Raw genomic sequence first — 15,164 nt, forward strand, 5'->3', positions numbered from 1 at the left:
AAGTCTCGTTTCTGTTATCCTAAAACTCGCAGTTAAATTTGTATTAATTTTAATCTGGTATTCTAGTCAAGCAACTATTTCCGTAGGTCACAATAAAAAAATGTACATGATTACATTACATACGGTACCCTAAAGAAGATCGCTGACGCCGAGGCACGTGTATGATCAATGTGCCGGCTTCGAGGAATCATTCTGCTGTTACAGTATTTACCGCATTTTATAAATTATAATTCAATAAAATATGTTAGTATTATATTCGTATCTAGCATCGATGACGGATGTAGTTTTGTAACCTAATTATAAGTTAATTAATAAAGTAGTTATATAATTATTGTTTTTTTTTGGGAGTCCGGGCTGTCGAATTCGTAATTGGCGCAGTCGGTAGGATAGTTTCGGGGCTACTACGATCGTTATAAAGAAGATATCCGGGGTCTAGATTCGACACCGCGCGCGGTCGTTCTAGCTGTCGCTCTCAAGCGTTCACCGAAGCATCAAAGATCTCTAAGAAGCAGCCGGGGCGTACTCAAACTTCAGTGCAACTCAAAGAAAACCAGGGAAGTCGACGAGTTATGTACCGACTAATACTGAAACTAACAATGACGAAGGCAGCAGACATAAAACTTGAGACTCTTGACAATGGACCTGGACTTTTACCTTTTAAACTTGGTCAAGCTAAGTTAATATCCCATTATCATACCTTTATACAATATTTAGAACTTTCGGAACTAGAAAATCGTATTAATTCTATAAATGAACAGTTAGACTATTTTAAAATTCAACTAGACAATACTACTTTGCCTATATATGAAATTCAGATTGATTATCTTTATACTAAATTGTCAAAAATAGATTCTCAATTAAAAACTTTGGAACCTTCTAGGGTAAAAAGAGGACTTATTAATGGATTAGGATCACTAATTAAAGGTCTTACAGGAAACTTGGATCATGCAGATGCTGAAAGATTTAATAAAGCAATACAATTGTTAGAAGCAAATGAAAATAAATTAGTTTCGGAGTTAAATAACCATATCAGTATTAATAAAAATTGGACGACCCAATATTCGCAACTTATTAGTAATTTAGCTGAAAACCAAATTAAAATTAATGAAACATTGCGATTAGTTGTGGATAAGCATTATTTTTTGGGAGCTAAGTTTGCTAAATTCGCTCAATTATTAGATATTATTACTGAAAATACAGATGATTTATATTTAGAGTTAATCAGAATAGAGAACATCTTAGGATTTATACGTGCAGCGAGCACGCATCATAGTATGATAAGCATAGATAACTTAGAATATATGATTAGTAGATTAAGAGAAACATATGGTAATAATGTAATTTTAGATATTGATTTGAGAGAATATTATAATCTTATAAAACCAGGTAGTTATTTTATAGGCAAGAGAATTGTTATAATTTTTAGAATTCCTATAATATCTAAAGATAGTTACGACTTATTTAGGCTTTCCATTGTTCCTAATAAATTCCACCAGACCTTTATATCTATACATCCTTTCATAGCAACCATTGGGAAATTTTTCATGTACTTGCAAACCGAATGTCCGAAGATTGACGAATACCTTCTCTGTGAGGAAAGTTCAAATTATTATCAGCCACGAGAGCACGCAGATTGTATCCAGAGTATCATCATTCATCAATCTTTAGATAAATCATGTAGCTCCACTGAAGTCTCCATCACAAGACAAGCTATGGAACAACTAGATGATAGACACTATACTATTGTCTTCCCAAAGCCTACGAAAGTCGAACTTCGATGTGAACGGCGGGAATATGTATCTTTATCAGGCAGCTACCTAGCAACCATTCCCCATGAATGTTCACTACGAACAGATATCTTTAAGATAACCAATAGTGAAGATGAAGTCAAGGGACAGCCATTGAAGATTACCGAGATACAAAGTAATTTCACTGAAATTCAAAATGATGAGATTCCACATATTACTCTAAATTCTTTAAATCTCGATAAGTCACCTGGAAAATAGAATTATGCTACAGAATCCCATACGTCTTGCCCACTTTGATTCTTCACTATACCATACAACGTTGCCTCTCTATGCACTTGTATCTGGTATGGTTATAATTTTCCTTGTCTATATTCTCCGACGATACCTACGAAAGAACCTTACTACACCAGAAGGAGAACCAAGAAGCAACCCTATATATGCTGTTCCTGATTGTTCTGAAAACCCTGGAGTACCAGCAACTTTTTCCCTCAAAGTGCTCAAATAGTTGCTGTTCTGAGGATGGAGGAATTACATACGGTACCCTAAAGAAGATCCCTGACGTCGCGGCACGTGTATGATCAATGTGCCGGGTTCGAGGAATCATTCTGCTGTTACAGCATTTACCGCATTTTATAAATTATAATTCAATAAAATATATTATAGTATTATATATATCAATAAAATATAGTATTATATTCGTATCTAGCATCGATAACGGATGTAGTTTTGTAACCTAATTATAAGTTAATTAATAAAGTAGTTATATAATTATTGGTTTTATTGGGAGTCCGGGCTGTCGAATTCGTAATTCACAATGATTCAATCACATTGTTTATGGTAAAAGATATTCAGTACCACAGACTACTACCGTTTTGACATATGCCTCAAAAAAGTTACAGCTGATAGCGCAAACGTATTTATAAAGTTTTCATTACACGGTGCTCATACAATGTACATGAAAATTATCATAAAGAAGACTATTTTTTTAAGAACGGACAAGCTCACCTGATGTTGATACGGCCGTCCACTGACCTGACTTCGTGCCAGCCAGCCTTTTAGGAATTGGTACTCCAAACCGAATTTGGTTTGTAAATATTTAGGTGGGTACAATAAATAATAAATCCATTCCTGTACTGTATTAATTCAAACGATCTAAAGGAAAATAACAATGAGAGACAAATCAAACAAATTATATAGTGGAAATTACAACTAGAAAGTTTTTAATTTCAATTCCCATTTTTCTATAGCAGAGAGATGATTGAATAGGCAAATTGATTGCTGCGAGGCCATTGTTGGCGAACGTTATCGGGCTCAAAGTTGATTAAACGAACGGCAAGCCCGCAGCTCAATATAGTGAACAAATTTATGGTTTGCGTATTCATGTAACTTGATATTTATTTAATAATTCTTCATAATTTCTTTCCTCTAACTTTGATTTTGTTCCCTTTTGAGAGTGACTCTTCGGCCTTTCAAGTGTACATCGAAGAAGTTGTCGCCTGATAGTACCGGTGACCTCAGAACTGGTGCTTTCTACGCTCAACGAATAAGTATGCAATGCCACAGGTATCAAGTTATTCAATTTGTTTTGGTTTTCTTAAATCAATCGTATTATATTTATTTTATTTCACAGAAATTGACAGACGTTTGGCCACAATCCCATCTGATGTTAAGTGAGATGTGGCCTATTGGCACGCTTGTTCAGAAAAACTCTATTTTTTGGTTAAAAGAACCCATGTTATGCTGTCTAAAGAAGATGGTGGAAGGAAGGTGGCAACGAGTTCATACAGTAAACAACGAACCAAATCGTGCAGCACCTGGAGATGTTGAGGGTTAAAACTTCAGCGTGTCTCTAGATGAGCGTTGTTTGAAACAGGAATAACATAATCAGACTGTGTAGTTCCATGGAACTCTGGACTGAAAGGACGGCACTGGTCAAGAGTTGATATTCAACGAGAAATTAACACAATGACAAATTATGTTATATTTATTGTTTAATAATACGTTACGATACTTTGAAACGTGAACGTTACAAAGGCTAGTGCAAAAATATCGTATTTAGTTGTTATTTAAGTAGATTTTTATGTATGTTTTAGTCAATTAAAACGAATATCAACAGTTTCGAATATTAATGTTATAAAATAAATTCATGTTAATAAGTATTATTTATTATACTCTCAGATAACTTAAACAGCAGACCATACTTTTATTCTGATATATCAACTGGCTACGAGGGCTACGGTTTGCTTTATGCCACTCGCCATCTCATAGTGTGAATAGACAATTGTTTTAACCACTGTAGTAAATAAATACATTTTAAAACGATTTATACCTGTATATTATAGTTATATATATTGACCTCGTTGCTCAGTGGTTATTTAGCATATTTTAAAAGTATATCTTGGCAATAACTGGTGAGCTGTGAAATTCACAAACTAAAAAAAGAGTATCCATGGGCTGGGATGGTGCAGCGGCTTTTAATTGCTGTTCCGTTGTTTGTTTTACCACCTATCATATAACAAAATAAAAAAATATAGGGAAATATTGAGGTGTGAATGTCTAACGCAGGGGTAAGGGATTCCGGTTTCCTTCACCCACGAGTGTTAAAAGAGCACACAAACAAAAAGTGCATCAGAGATGGAACCAGCAAGAGAAGCCGCATACTTAGGCCCACTTTTAGACAATTTATATATAATAGATTTATAATATTGATAAGCTTGTCATTTTTGTTACAATACATATCACTTGTCACTTTTATTTCTAGTATACGAAATTTTGTCACTCTATATTTTTCTTACTAGTGAAAGAATCGTAGCGAAAATGCCTCCGTCACAATTGATACCAAATTTCATATTATTATTGCAAAGACATTATTATTATTTCATTCATTTAACTGTTAATAATCCACTGATAAAAGTAGATAGTATTTATTGGCAAAACGAAGATCAAGTACTAACAATGACAATATACTAAAAATCTATTGGAAATGTGTATGTTACTCCGATGTTTCATGTTGTCAGAGTTTATTTATTTATTATAGTACAAATCATACTATAATAAATTTTCTACAGTATAAGTTAAATTTACTATAAATATTATACTACGAATTTTATTTTATACTTAGTTACCAATTCATTGCTTATTTATTTATTTTATTTATTAACACTGCGTTACACTACAGAAAAAAAAAATTGAAGATAATTAAATCAAAAGGAGGGCAACTGGCGGCCTTATCGCTTTCGAGCGATCTCTTAAAGGCAACTACTCGCAACTGTGAATAAAGATTATTTTATATTAAAATACATAAGATAGGCAAGTAGTGCAAAAATACGTGTTATACACAGTTATTAAGACAAAAACTAAACAGTTTCAAAACAGTAAAACATTACCTTACTAACGTATATAACAGAGCAGGAAACATTACATTAGAAAACCATTCGATGTGTTGTGTGTATTACTTCTTAATTGATGTGTCTTTTGTATTATGTTTTGACAATATCATAATTGTTTTAAGAATACGAAATACTCAAATATACTTCACCCTCTAGGGTCCGTACATGAGTTATTTATTTAACTCTGAGTTATTAAAAAACCATATCGAACATATTATTGGAATATCAAAATATTTCATTTTAAAACGTACATAAAGAATCCGCCAAAGCGGATTATCAATAAACGTTAATGCGAACATCTCATTTCAAATAAAATATCCTGGGAAATATAAATCACTTGATTTTTATTCATCTCGCATTTGCTCGCGTTCATTCAATATTTTGGTATAAAATAAATGTATTGAATATTCGATATTAATGTTTTCAGCGGCGCCGGCCCGCAATTTTCATTTTGTAATTTTTACCAACTCCCATTCACTTGTCAGCGTACGTCAACATTTAATCATTATATTATTTATTAATAAATTATGATAATATTTTTATAGAACAGAGGAACTCGAACATGAGGCTCACCTGATGTTTAGTGATAGATACTCTCAATGCCAGAAAGCCGAGCATTGTGGGACTTTTAAGAATGGGTACGCTTTCTTGAAGGACCTTAAGTCGAATTGTTCGGAAAAACATCAATGGGTAGCTGGTTCCACATTATGGTGGTGAGTCGTAAAGTGCCTTAAACGCTCAGTTTATGACGGACATCGAGGTGATAAGGGTGGAACTTCGTATTCTTCCTCGACGTCGGATGAAGCTCAGCTGTGAACACATATCAGGATAATAAATTTTGGTGACTATTGGTATATCTTGCGGTGTTCGAACGAAATGTTTTAAGTATTTTTCAAGGTGACATTTGACGAAATAGTGATAGAGAAACAGATATGTTGCCCGAAGCGAAGTTTCGCGGAAGTTTCCATCTAAGAGTAGATCAACCAAGTTGCGGCAGGCTATGCTGGCCGGTCTATGTAATACTCTACAACACAAAACAAGGTATTTTAAAAACTACCTGGTTTGCGGGGATATTTTTTGACTGAACAATTTTTAATTTAGGCACTGTAATGGTAGGTATTTCATTTTAGTACAACCGAAATCTAATGTATACAATTCACGTGTTACAGTGTTTGTAATTAAACTCCTACGGAAAAGCTCGGCCGACTTTCGTGAAATTTTCTGTGCATATCGGTTAGGTCTTCGAATCGGACATCTATTTTTCATCCCTGCAAATGTTAAGGGTCTCCTTAATATTTTATTTTATGATACAACATTCAAAAATAATACAGCTCTTAATTTTCACCCCTCTACGATTAACCCCTATTTTTTTATTTGTAAATTAAAACTTATGCTTGAAGACTTGAACTCTGAGGTGTATATAGTGAAAAGTTCACAAAAAAACCGAACAGTCTATGGGGCCGTATAAATAAAAAGGTAGACTAAGTAAAATCACATTTAAGAGAAACGAAGTTCGCGGCTGCAGCTAGATACTAAAAGTGGTTGCCTGGAAGAGATCGCTCGAAAGCGATAAGGCCGCCAGTTGCCCTTCTTTTGATATAATGTTATTTTTTTTTGTATATTGTAGTGTAACGAAGTGTAAATAAATAAAAATAAAATGTTTGTAAACTAAACCAATTAGAAACTCGAATACTATAAGGTCAGGTTCATCCTAATACTTGGAAGTTTCAAGAATTATTTAGAATTAAAAAAGCTCATCAGAAATACTTACGTATAGTTTCCACATTGAAATTACAGTCATGGCATTGTCTTAGGTGTTACATATGTAAAGGTATTTCTTTGTTAGTGGAGGCATATTGTTAGGTCTTTTGTGATTTCCCTTGTCTGACTAGTGTGACACCGTTAATTAGGAGGTGCGGTGTCGCTGGCGTTGGCGAAGTAATCAATCTTGCACCTGCTTTCGAGTTAGGGCTGATGGAAGGGAATAATAAATTGAAGTAATTTCATTGCTATGGCCTATGGGAATAATAATATCGTGCAGAGTCAGTCCTTAAAAGGTGGGCAACGCACTTGCGAGACTTCAAGCAACGTGAGTGTCATAGGACACTGAACATCTGCTGAGCAACCGTGTCCCGTGTATTCTATAAAAACAGTTTTATGGTGTATGAGTAGAGAAATATTAAAATCGTGATTGGAAATGAGCAGCATCACTCCTTAAAAGGCAGGCAACGCGCTTGAGAGCATTCTGGTAGTATGATTGTTGTGGGTCACATACACGTGGAAGTTTTCCCCGTTCTATAAAAAAAACGTTATATGTTTTGACATATAACGTAATCGGCTGAGTTGATCTACGAGTAGATAGTAGACAGTAAAATCGTGTTTGGGAATGACCTGCCTCGGTTATTAAAAGGCGGACAACGCACTTGCGAGCTATCTGGCAGTATGGTCTGTAGAGTCATGGACGCGCCCAGTGATACCACGGTATCGCTTAACATCAGATTAGACTCCTGCCCTGAGTTTTCTTGGTCATTACTAAGAGCATTTTGAACATAGTATTGTCTTTTGTTAACATAGCTTTATAATTTAAAATTTAGAATAATTACATGTTTTTAATAATAATACATAGCTCCAATCCGTTCAAAAAGTGTTTTTCTTAACATTTTGAACATGTCATTTGAAAACATTTTATTGTTTATAATTAATTTTCTTTTGTAATTATTACAAACATTATTATTATATTACAAATTATCAAATGAAATGGTTTGTTCTATTGAAATCTGTTTACAGTTACGTATATGTAGGCTTACGTTGATTTAGTTTTTTTATATTGCTTTAAATACATATAGAAAAGTCGCTTATAAAATACAAATTGGACTATTCCGAATTTGCACTATTAATGTGTAATTAATATAAGTCTTATCCAGCAAATCTATGCAATGATTATGCTTTTCTTGTGGCTAAAGCCTCACCTGGTACAATCATCGGTGTAGTGCATTAGTGGATGACGTCACGGACTGCCGCGTCACACTAGTGTTGCCATATCCTAGATTTACCTTGAGATGATAAAAATATTAATAAAATGTAAATTGTCTCATACATCTTGCTATTTTCTAGCTAAGTTTAGTAAAATTCAATGCATTGCTTAATTTGATGTGTTTTTCCTTTATATACCTTTTTAATTTGAATTAAGGTGAATTAAAAAAAACGAAGAATGAAGATGATCTGAACGTGGCTCTAATAAATATAACAAAAACATTTTTAAAACTTTTTAATTCGGTAATAATGGCAACACCAACCGCTTCATTATGCCATATACGCCATAATTTGCCTTAAAAGATTGAAGTACCATTTCTAAGGTGAACTGAAAGCGCGAAAACTGACACATTGTTTAAAAACAAAAGAGGTCATATAATGATGAGTTGAAATGCTGGTGTTAATTTTTTAGAGATGTTTTAAATGGTACTTTGTGGTTCAGATTATTTTTGTCTTGTAACATTGCGTTTTTAGATGACACAAATTTGAAATAATAATATGGTGCGTCATATTAGTTACTTACTGGCCACTCCTAAACACTATTATATTATCTCTTATGAACATATTCCAACAAATATTATCAATAAGTTAGGGATCCATGTAAAACTTATATAATGTAACCCAAGATGTGAAAAAAAATATTGCGTAGCCTGCGAAAACCATTGAAAATGGAGCAAAGTGACGTTATAGAAGACGCCAATATCTTAAAAAAGAATTTCAATACCGTGTAAAAGAAAAAATATTTTTTTCAAATTTATAATTAATATGTCAGTGGCCATAGGTCCGAATATGGTAAGTCACACTGAGCAAAAATGTACTTATCATTGTTTGATCTATGACCACAGATATATAAATTATTGTCTACGGAATTAATGCGGGTGAAAACACAGAGCATAGAGTGGAATATAAAACTAACAAAAACGGTTTCCTATAAAATTTGAAAAAAATAACAGGTTATTAATTTTTCAATATTTATTATATACTCTTTATAATTTCAAATTATATGTAGATCTAGTATATTATAGAGTAGTGTTGGCTTCAAAGCGCTAGTGTTGTTTAAGTGAGTTTTGTTATCTAATATTGTAGCGGTTTCTTCCGTATGATATATTCGATGTTAATTAAACTTTTGATTTTTAGGACAAGTAGAAAGTTAAAACTATTTTGATGATTTTGACTGTTCCCTCAGTGTCCCAGATTGAAATTAACATGACTTAGTTTCTGAATAATTTGTGGAGTTAACATACATAAATTTACGAATTGGTAAAGCCGTTACTGGAAGACAGTATAGCCCCTTAGTAGATCTGTGTTGCTGTTGACAGAAAATGAAAATTGTGTCAGCCCTGTTTTTGGTTAATTTGTTTTCGATTTGTGTTGCTTATTTTTCAATAAATACATAGATTTATATTTAAATACTCGGGAGACTTAATTGATAATCATATCTAATTCCAACAATAGAAACATATGTTCTTTTTTGAAATCTGTTAAAATTATTTTGAATACCAGATTTATGAATGCATTTAAGATTTTGGAGCTATTTCCGTTTCCAGCATAGGTTTCATATTTCTTAAGAATATTATACCACGATACAAAGGATTCACTCAAAGCAAAAATAAAAGGAATGGTATGTGCCAACGTGCTTTTGTAAAATGGAAAATAGCTTAAGAAACATACTATAGTAAACGTCTAGTCGAGTTATCAAGAAATGCATTCACGGAGTTGAAATGTTGAAGCCTTTATTTATCTTAACTTATATAACAAAAATATTGTAAAAAGGATTTATTGTTACAATCCTTTGACCTCTAAGCCTATCTATATATACCTATATAAAGACTACCATAGACTATATAGTCTATGACACAAATGCTGGCTTTCTATTTAGTATATATATACCCGCTAAAAAGCTTTTGTAAGGTGGGTGGATTATCAAAGTAGGCAGAAGGAAATCGTTTCTTACGAACGCTGCCATATCGATAAGAGAATAATACTTACACAAATATCAACGACAGCATTTTTTTTTTATTACAGGGGCCAATGGGTAGGTGGTGGTGGCTCACCGGATGTTAAGTTATACCATCGCCCTTAGCCACACACATTGCCTCGCTAGTGCGTTGCCGGCCTTTTAAGAATTGGTACGCTCTTTCTTGAACGTATAAAATGTAACAATCTCACTTTTATATTATATAAAAATCCTCTGTCATGTATCTCTTCATGATAAACTCAAAACTGCACGGTTTCACCAAGAACGTTTAGAAGCAAGTTTAAATGTATAATTTTGTAAGGTTTACGGGTCAAAGTTACCAGTGGTAAGCCGGGCTGATTAGTAGTAATAGACTTTTTGTGTGTGTGTTTTTTTAAACTTGCGTCAATTGAAACTGTAATATAATTGCAAGTATATGTTTGTCTAATTATAATTTTGCAGTGCATACAAACATACTTATTGGCCATGTAACACTTGATCGTACAAAGCCTCTAACTTCATAAATCAATTTTCCCTATTTACAAGCAGTTTATGAGACTTTTGTGTTTTTTGATAGTGGATGGCAAGATTTTATTGCTTGAAAGAAAAAAATATTGTATCCGGGATTCGAACGTGCCAAAGAACTGATACATTGATAAACCGCTAGCCTACGTAATGATTAGATTGAAAAATGTCAAATACAAAATTTATAATAGCAACAATATTCGTTCACGTACGTTATTTTGCTAAGTCCAATCTATTTTTGACAGGCCTTAATTTATTAATTTTTTTTCAACACTTTATTCATTAGAATTAAAAGCAGCTATCTTTGCTATCTACAGCTAAATTTGTGACTTTAAACGAATGAATGCACGGCCATTGTAATACCAACAAAATATCCCAATTACGTTGCGGTGAAAAGAATATAATCAAAAGTGATCCCACTCCTGTAAGGACGGGGCGGGCGGAGTTGAATGAAAATTTTTAATTTCGAATGCAGTTTGTTAAAGAGCGTACAATAATACGCTCCAGAGGAATTATTCAGCGGAAAGTAGATAATGTACAAAAGGGGTCCATTTTTTGTTTGCATCTGATAATTATTGCCGGTCCGCTATTGTGAAATATTTTTAACTTGCCCGCGACTTTGTTCGCGTTACGGAATCCCTTTATGTTGTGGTTATACTCGCTATATGTTAGAGTATATGTATTAAACAAATATTAAGTTATATATATATACAGTAAGAGAGTAACAAATAACTTTAAGCCATGAAAAATGAATTAAAATTCCTATTGTTTTTTTGTAAGTCGTCTCTTAATTATGTCAAATATAATTTAATCAATTGCAGCATTGCAGTAGCCTTGACATTTAAACAAATTTGACATTAAAACCTTATTGTTGTACTTGTAGTAAATAGTTTATGTACGGACAGGCATTTTTTATATCTATGGTTTAAATAAATATGAATGTTTCGTCCGGAAATGAAAATTTTACGGTCGTAAATGAAATGTTTTACTTCGTTTAATGTGTTTAACAATGGTTTTAAGTTTACTCGCAGAGATAAAAATGCTGCGATCGTTATATCCTGGCCGTGTTTATTTTATTTTTCCGATGCGTATTTAATGAATTTGGACCTTTGAATTCCAATATTTTTAACCATAAATATGTGTTTTCCATTTTGATTATTTTTTTCCCCATCCGTTACTTATTTTGTTGTTTAATTATGTTATTCAAATAAAAGTATGGCATATTTATAGAACATCAAACAATATGTTGCTATCTTTCATTTATCAATCAATCATTATAATTCGGGTTTATATATATTCAGTCAGTCAGCTTTATTATATTCAGTCAGCTTCGAAGTGAGATAAATATTTCTCAGGATAAGAAATTTGTTATTTTTTAAATTATTGATTGTAATAAAACAAAAGATATATTTTCGTGTCTAGTATAATAATAATCTACTTCTAAATACCATAACAATGCGTTCAAACCGATTTATTTTCTATAAAAAACCCTAACCTCGCCAATAATTTTTCGACATGAATAAACCCAAAATGTCTAATGATTTATTATTAAAATGAATCGTAAAAAAATATGTTAACTAAGCGCAAAACTCGAAGACGGAGAGACCAATTCGAGTAATTACTTTTAAATTTGAAGACTGAGGATAGTTTTTATTGGTTTAGAAAAACTGCACGAAAACCTAAAAACCAGTTTTTATTCCGGAAAAGCGCACAGCCTCTATGGGGTAGCATAACAGAATGTTCCATATGTACATATCTACGTAAAAGGCTAAGCAAAATCATATAAAGGCGAAACGTAGTTCGCGGTATGTATTAAAAATAAAATTTTATATATAAGAATCTGTGTACATTCAAAAAGAGTGCGGAGATTGAGTCCGCTTTTTTAGACACTAATAAACTCAGTAGAGACCTTTGAGCTTTCACAGGATTCACCGGTAACCGTGTTCGCTAGCGCAAAAACGAGTAATACTTTAATTAAAGCTGCGGTCAAAGATAGACTCACCGAGGGTGACAAACATTTCTAAAGGGACTAGTTTTTCATTACGTCTATCTATTCGAGAATCTATGGTACCTATGACGAATTTATAAATCTAATAGAACTAAATGCTGCATGTATTTAAAGATATAGTGTAATGATGGCTATACAGCTAACTGGCTGTTAAAAAATATGAGGGGAAAAAATATTTTTTTTTAATCCAATTCTTGCAGTAAAATTTAGGACAGTTTAGGAGGTTGTGAGGCGTCTAAAACCACTAAGTATATGTATTACGTGGGTTCTATAACATTTATGGGATGGTTATTTTTATGTTACAGGAGGCACACGGGCAGAAGGCTCATCTGATGTTAAGTGGTACCATGGACACTCACAGCCAGAAGGCTCGACGCGCACTGCCGACGTTTTAGGGACGCTCTTTTTTTGAAGGACCCTAAGTCAAATTGATTCGAATATACTTCTGTGGGAGGCTGCTTCCTGCATAGTGGTGGTGCGTGGCAAAAATTGTGTTAAGAAACGCTTAGTTGTGGTTTTCCTTAGTATCATTTGTTTTCATAAGATTAGCTGTCTTTTAACATGTGAAATGTTTGTGTTTAATAAAATTCAGTCTATTAATATAATTATACATATATACCTATTACTATTGTTTCTCACTGGACAGCTAGGAGGCTGGGAAAATTTACAATTTTCGAAGAGAGGCTGATAGCTATGTTGGTAAAACCCCTCCCTTATAAAATTATAACGAAGAAAAGATTTTAACATAATATGTAAATATTTTATCTATTTTAATTAATATTTCATATACGTAGGAAATAATTAGTATTTGTGAAGTAATACTTCTTTTGGCGCGTTAGGGAAAAATTATGAGAGTAAATTTTTACGATGTAAGCGCACACTGTCACAAAAAAACCGACACCCTGAAGTTAGCAACATTTTAATAAATAATGCGTTATAATAAAACATTAAATATGTTAAATAGCTTTTTTTCTATTGTAAGTGTCGTTTTCGTCTTGTTACGCTAAAGCAGTATAGCTCCTAACGCGTGTACTTACACACACATGTTTTTTTTTCTTTTCCTTCTATTTTACTATATACAATGACAATGACAATGAATTAAAAAAAATAAGAGTTAACGAGATCGACAAATAAAATTGTAAAATGCACCCTTTGAGAACCAATTTTGTTATTCGCCATAAAATCTTATCAGTGAAATCGTCACTTGGTAATCCTAAATAAATTAATCTCTATCACGGTTCATTTCGAGTAATCCTTTTACATTTCGCTTTTGGCGGCTAATTTTCAGACGCTTACTCGGCGGTCGTTCAAAGCTATCTTGCTCCATTTCATTTATCTTAATTAAACCTCCTAAATTACTTCAAAGATATAAACGAGTTTTATGTTGGACATAGGATATTTTAAACACGACGGCATAAAACCTCCATGCTAAATTGATTAGAAGTCTGTGAATATTCAGATGTATATATATAATCTGTGCAATTTGCGCCAAAATCTAAGCCCTATTGAACGTTTACGTCATGTCAATATCCTAATTAATAACATAGCAGAAAGTACATATACGCAAGCTCTAATTTAGTTTAATCAGCACTATATAATATAACTGTTACTATCTTATTTTCTATTCTAGTTATATTAATCTTTGTTAAATCTTATAAAACAATCAAAAATCTCACTGTATTTTTATAAAATATTTCTGTATTCAATGATTAATTAAATGATTAAGTTTATAATTTACTTCTAAGTTGAGGTCTCGTTTTGCCTTGAAGTCACTTTTGTGTTTGTCTATGTGACACAAAAATCATTTGTAAATTCCCAGTTGCCATTTTAAAAAGTCCAATTCATTATCCATAGACAATACCCACAAAAGATAAACATATATTTCCCAGCCTTAGTGGATTTGCGGTGACGTCCAGAGTCAATTCATTAAGAGCTAATTAAGGCCAACTGATTTTCATTAGAGCGGCTACCTACCGGTACATTCTCTACTAATGAAATGCCGTCACAGACCGACGTAATCATAGTTGGTTTAACACGGCCTTTACATCTCTGGTATTGTATGAGATAGTCTAATTGATTCTAGTACCTTTGCCTACAATGATGTTTTGACTATACTGTATTATTTAATTGGATTGCGTATAAATAAATGAATAAATCAGTTGCGCTACAACCTGTATTTGTGTGTGTGTGTGTGTGTATTTGTTTCATGATAATTTGTCAATCTAATCGGCATGTAGGTCAGCTATCTCTGTGCTTGACACACGCCATCGTCTTTTCAGTCTAAGGCAAGCCGGTTTCCTCACGATGTTTTCGTTCACCGTTCGAGTGAATGTTAAATGCGAACATAGAAAGAAAGTTCATTTGTTTAGGTGAACCTGCAGGTGCGTATAAACGTTAACGTTGTGTATAACAGTTAATTCGTTCGATTCCCGAAACAATATTAAACGAGCCGTAATTTCAGCTAAAGATCTCTCCCTTCTGTACCTGGCACTGTCTATTTATGT

At 33.0% G+C, this 15,164-nt stretch overlaps 1 long non-coding RNA gene across 1 annotated transcript; it reads left to right on the forward strand.

The window, feature by feature from the left end:
• Positions 1-2,710: 2,710 nt before the first annotated feature.
• On the forward strand, positions 2,711-3,934 carry LOC123711942. The gene is made up of 3 exons (XR_006754022.1): positions 2,711-2,848; positions 2,996-3,311; positions 3,379-3,934. It is a non-coding gene; the product is annotated as an uncharacterized LOC123711942 (long non-coding RNA).
• Positions 3,935-15,164: the final 11,230 nt, after the last annotated feature.

Source organism: Pieris brassicae, chromosome 7 (assembly GCF_905147105.1).
Source record: "Pieris brassicae chromosome 7, ilPieBrab1.1, whole genome shotgun sequence".
NCBI classification, from domain to species: domain Eukaryota; kingdom Metazoa; phylum Arthropoda; class Insecta; order Lepidoptera; family Pieridae; genus Pieris; species Pieris brassicae.